A 6,951-nucleotide genomic window follows, 5' to 3' on the forward strand; every position below is an offset into this window, starting at 1 on the left:
TAGGTAATTGTTTTATAAGGAAAAAATGTACCTGAATGTGTTATTGGTTAATTGTTTGACTAACAAATTTTTAATAAAAAACGATTCATTAAAACATGAATTCATTTATTTTAAATATGAATGACATTGTTCATTGTAAATAAAGTTTCTGGTTTTATTTTTTTTTTATTAACGATAATTTCAAATATTGATATTTGTAGAGTGAAAATAAAATTGAAATTAATTTTTGAAAGTAAGTTTACAATCTTCAAAATCACGTGATGTCGACAGCAAAAAATCCTAATAAACTATTATTGTCGTCATTAATATAGGTATTAATATTAAAATATAGGGGCATATGAGTGAACCACTGGTATAATATAATACCGCATAATAACCGTTAGCTGATCACCGAAATGAAGTTTTTGGATTTGTAATTTGGTGAGTAATCAAATTTCTAAATGGTATAGAACTTTGTCAGTCATATTGATAAACGATTTCGAAATAGTGGGATACCTAGGATTTCCTTCTATTTTGTAAAGATAATACTACTCGTCATTTAACAAATAATGGCTTTTTCCGAACAAATATATAAAATAATATTAGCAATTAGCATCATATTATATTATTATAATAAATACGTGTGCTAGTGAATTTCTAAGTTCCAATTAAAATAGTCAATACAATATTAAATTTAAATTCAATTTTTTAATATATGCTTAGGTTACCATACTATCGTATTGACTTTTGAACTAACAGTTATTACAACATATAATTGTTATGGGTGTGGTTGGAATGGCTGACATTTAATGATATGGTAAAATACTAAATGGCCGACGAATTATAACGATGGCAAACATTATTAGTTGACACAATAAAAAATTCTTTTTCTATTAATGGATAGGTATCTACATTTTACAATATAATACATTTTTAAGTGACATTTTATAAAATATAAGTGACTTACAAAAGCCTGTTAAATTATGACATTTCAGTGATTCATTTAGAGACACAAGATCTGACTGCCGTAATAAGATGAATTTAAGCTACACCACGAGCTTGAAAACGGTTTCAAATACTATAAACTATATAGGTACTCGTAGGTAACTTGTCCTAAATGTATATTATAATAATAATACAATAGAGTATAATAAATTAGTTATTACTTATTTGTAATTTTTGTTAATTTTTTTAACTTTTAATATTTTTTAATAACTTTTTCTTAGTGTAACTTATCGTGTACGAATTCTGAATATTATTATATAAATATTTATATGAAAATAAAAATAAAAATTAAAAATATAAGTTAAAGTTTGGCCGAAAAGAGTATGTAAAATAGTAGTTCAGTGACAGTAAATTTAGTAATTACTCTTTATTATAGCTATTCAAAGTTAATAATATTAATATTTATTAGTCTTATTCTATAAGCTAGTAGGGACATAAGGTTCTGCGAGGATATGGCAATCGAGTTATTATTTCTTACCTCAAATTGTAATTTATCTTCAATCAAGATACGATATACTATATAATAATATAATAGTAAAATATATACGTACCCATAATATTCTATACACTGGGGCTACAACTAGTTTGCGCACATTTTAAAATTTCCCTGCTAAAACCTGTAACTCGTTTGCGCACAACATATTGTAGAAGGAACCACTCGATTGCGCACAACATATTATATACAATAATATGGTATAGCCATGATTATATTTTGTACATAATATTATTATATACCTACAACACAGCTTTACACAACACACGTGCCAACAGTGATATTAAGTATAATTGGTTTTTAGACGCAGATAATGGTCTGTAATCGGCAATATTACTTCGATAAACTTTATCAGTATTTATGACCCATCAATAAACTGGTACTATCGTTTTGAAATCGCAAACACAAATTTTTAGTTTTAGTTTCGACAATTCTCTCGTATAGCGCTTACAGAAATATGGATTACGAAATAACAAATATATACTATACGCGTCGCGGTAAAATGTGTGTTTCTATTGACAATTTTAAGTTTTCGAAGTACAGAAAATTAAAATGTGTGAATTTTTCATTTCGATGTACCAATAAAAAATGTAAGGAAATTGCTACATTAAATCCTCAGTGTACAAGTATTATTAATCATAAAAACGAACATAATCACAGTGAATATTCTGAGAACGCAGTACATAAAGATATTATCCGTAGTTCTGTTAAAAGAAAAGCCGTTGAAGAAATGCATACACAACCAAGTAAAATTATTAGACGAGAATTATTATTAAAATCAGATTATAATTTAAATCATGGTGACATGCATTTGTTACGAAATTCAATGTATGCAACTAGAAAAAAACATTTCCCAAAACTCCCAAAGACTGTTAACGAGGCTGTATTACAGCTGAAAGAATTCCAAGTTAAATTTAAAGATGAACAATTTATGTATTTCAGTGATGATAGTAGTGTAGTATTGCTTACATGCTCAACAAATTTGAGTACTTTATGTGATGCTCCACATGTATTTGGAGATGGAACATTTTCTTATTGCCCAAAATTATTTACACAGCTGTATACCATTCATATTTATCAAAATTATTTTTACGTACCAGTAGTATTTTGTTTTTTAGAAGATAAACATAAAATGGGCAACCGCTTTTAAACATAAATAGATGACCGCTAAAATAAAAATTAATTGTACATATTCTTTAACACAACACACCAAAAATACATTTTTAACCACACCAGTGAAGTTAAAATATTCACTGACAGTCCTAAGTCTGTAAAAGTGGGAAGGGAAATGTGTGCGCAAACCAGTGGTTACACTAGAAATAATCTGTGCGCAAACGAGTTGTAAAAATGTGCGCAAATGAGTTGTAATTTTAGTAAATGTGCGCAAACCATGTGCACCCATACACTGGTACATTTTAAACTACATTCTATAGGTACCTGTAATATACCACATATAAAAAATTTAACAAATAAAACCAAGTCTAACCTTACTACAAGCGTTACATGGGTAAACCAATAAACAAAACAAACTATTATAGTATTATCTGACAGGGTACTAAAATGATTTCCAGCTACGGAAACTTTCATCATCGTGGAATGACGAAGATTTGTCTCGAGTTATATTTGCAATTTAATCACGAAAAAATACTATATAATATGTTTAAATATAGGTGTACATAATATATATATTATAATATAATGAATATTGGACATGTGTTATAATGTAAGATATTTCCCACCGGGTCGCATATATTCGTCAGCAATCCCAAAATATTTGAAAAGTTGTTGCCGAAAAATATACGATGCCATGACTCGTCGTCAACCTTTTAGACACCTCTCCCCCCCCCCCCACAGCCCTGCTCCACTGATACTTGATTCGAAAATATCTAACTCTGCACAGTGGATTTTCCGAAACGATTGGAATGTGTATCCGGATCGTCGAAGAAACTTTTTTACGGCACTCGTCGGTTTTTCTTTGAATATTATTCAATTTATTTTTTTTTCACTTCCTGTCTTGTCCTTAATTCTTTTTGCAAACCAATCTCTATTGTACGTTATAATCGGCATCTGCTAAACGGAATGAAATCTCTTGATGAAATTATCTTACTTTTATTTGCTGCAATTATATAGAATATAAATTATAATATTAGTACCAGCCAGTATAATTAACTTATTATATTTTAGTACCATGTCCTATTCGTATATACATCGTTTTAACCATTATTAAACCGATTAAAACTCATATAATACCAAATTTGGCATATATTTTTTTGGGTTTCGCACAATATGCCCGTTAATTTCATTGAAACCGCTTACTAAAAAAGTCATTATATATGTATATAAAAACCATTGATGAATTTAAACAACAAAATCAATAAATATTGAACGCTATTAGTTTTGACACGTATGCATGACAAAAAAAAAATGATTGCTTATAACGTCATTACACAAATAGTTTAATAAATGGGTGACTATTACTTATTAGAGAGTACCCGATAAAGACAAACTAATAATTACATTTCAGTAAATACCCTATTCGGTTCAATTCTAAAATTAAAATTAAATGTTATAAAACATTTTGATTTATATACTGATCATCCTTACTCGAAAACCCCATGGAATACAAATCTGAAAGAGCCTTGTGAAATCATCAAACATTTGTCCTCTATTTAATCCTTTCATCTATAAGCAATAACTCTTAGTTTAATTACATCTGTATCTTCGTACGCGTTAAACAATTTCAAGTTTACATAAATTCATATGCAAATTATTGTAGTCATATACTAAGCCCAGAACCTACGCATTTCAAACGACTGTAAACTGTAATATTATCAATCACGAAAATTAAAAACAATATTTAATTCCCGTTAAATTGTATTTTATATCCTGTGACGTACGATATAGGGAAAATAATATAATTTATTTTTAATTTATAGTTCTTTCGTAGGGCATGCAATTTACATATATCGACATTAATATTACAAGTTATAAATAACATAGTTTATCTAATTTTATATTAATCTAGTAATATATTTTTATTTTGTTAATAATTTATGATCTTGTATATGATCTAATTATATTACATATTATGTATGTTAAGTTCAGATAAGCATTTATTTTTTTGCTGATTTTATTAACTGGACATCAATAAATCCCCACTCTACAAATTTAAAAAAAAAATGATTCCTTGAACCTTCGGTGAACACATAAATGTAAAATAACTTATTGATCGATAATATATTTTTGTAGCTAACGAATAGCTTTATCATATGACAGTAGTATAGTATACAAAATACGTTTCTTATTGTTAAGAACATATTATTTTGATTAAGTATATAGTGCTTTTAGGACATTCCTTAGTAAATGGTTCCAAGGGGTTGGTTGAATACTTTTTTATAACTTATTTCTGGATTTTGGTATACCTACCTATCATATATCCTACAGTCAGACATAATATATTATAATATCCCATAAAATGGTTAATATTTTCAAGGTTATAAAAAAATTCATAAGTTTGTCACCACAAATCGACCTAACAATTTGTAGCATCCAACTAAGTGATGCACTCATTAATAATTTATAATTGATTGCATGATAATAATTAATAAAATTAATGAAATGGGTTGCAAGAAAGTTAAAAATTCTAAAATTATAGTTATTTTTATGATACATTAAAACAAAATTGAATAATGATCTATGCCAAAATGATTTAGGGAATGTTTGAAAATTAGTTTTAATGTGCAAGGGAATAACATGTAAATTCCAGGTACAATTGTACAAATCCATGTTAAACACATGTTAACTGTAGAAAAATTCAGAAATAATTACTCTTGAGCTTGGAAAGCTGCCTTTAATTACATGTCATATTTTAGCAATTGCATTTCCGTTCAAAATGATTATCAATTTTGTAATTGGTAATTTGGAGACATATATGTATGATAATACAATTTAACTATACTAATACATGAAATAATTCAAACATTATATTGCCTCAGCTAAAACTAGCAAATTATTTTAATAACTTATAAAACTTACTTAAGGCCATCTGTTGTACCATATCCGATTAAAGTTAACCGGAGTTTAACTGACCGAATTTGCCCAGTTAAATATCTGTTATCAGCTGATTAAGCGTAATCGAAGTTTAACCGTAGACGGTACAAGTGACCCTTAATAAAATAGTAGAAATATATATTGTAGCTATAATTTTAACGAGTTTTTTTTATAAAACAATACACCAAAGTTAAGCGAAATACCTAACGCAAGTGTTTACCTTCATTTTTTTATGTACTTATTGTACTCAAGGCTACACAATAGATTGCAATTATATTTATTATGGTTTAATTTAAATATGGATAAACGTAAAATACGTGAACAAACAACATAATATAATAGGTAGCTGAAAGTAATTCAATATTATATTGTTAACATTACATTATACAAAACTTACGCTCAATAAAAAAGGATTTATAAATACTTAATAGATACGTTCATTCAATTTGAACAAGAAGAAATTTCTTTTTAAAACAAGTAATCGCATACGTTTAACAGTAAATGGTAGGTACCAAAACTACCAGCTATAATATTAAAGAGTATTCGCAACAATAATCTATATTTTTGTGTTAAAAAAGTATAAATTATTTAAATTAATATAAGCAATTAAATATTTATAACTTGAATCCTCCAGACGGTTTTAATTCAAAATATTTGAAATAACGTATGTAAAATGTCATAAATATATTATTTATACACAACAGTCAACAATAATTGATTAGTTGATAAACAAAGTAATGTTATTTACCTAGTTTAATGAAGAACCTCTAATTCAAAAACCTACCTACGCATTAAAATAATATGAAAACGTCACATTATATAATATCGTTCGTTCTTTACTAACTTTTATTATAAACTTAATACAAATTGTGTATTAAAATAATAAATAATAAAAGAAAAAAAATAGTTTCAAACATTCAAATTGAAGACAATCAATGTTAATTTATTTTATATTTATTTATTCAACTTTTATTTTGTCAAAACCCATGCATAAATTGTAATAATATCAAACATTTATCAACCGCATTCACTATTAAACAAATATTTATAATGGTACAACAGTAAAATAAATAGTTTAAATTTAAGTTGATCTTAAAAGTAAAATCAGATTATATTATAATAACAAAAATTATAGGTAAAACATTATAAAATATGTAAGTACATTGTACAATGTTATTTGACTGGCATTAGGTCCGATACAGAATATGACTTTTTTTCACTTCGACAATATCGATGTTAAACTTTCAGGTACGGTTTTAAGTTGACTCCATGCCGACCTTTTTTTAATTATTTATTTTTAGACCATTAATTAATACATTTAACCCACCAAATTCACTCAAAATGTTTCATCGATCGGCCTCGACGATATCCCTCTTTTAATAGCTTGTAGCGCTCATTCGCAGTATTGATAATTTTGGTTAAAA

This window comes from Metopolophium dirhodum, chromosome 7, assembly GCF_019925205.1.
Source record: "Metopolophium dirhodum isolate CAU chromosome 7, ASM1992520v1, whole genome shotgun sequence".
In the NCBI taxonomy this organism is placed as follows: domain Eukaryota; kingdom Metazoa; phylum Arthropoda; class Insecta; order Hemiptera; family Aphididae; genus Metopolophium; species Metopolophium dirhodum.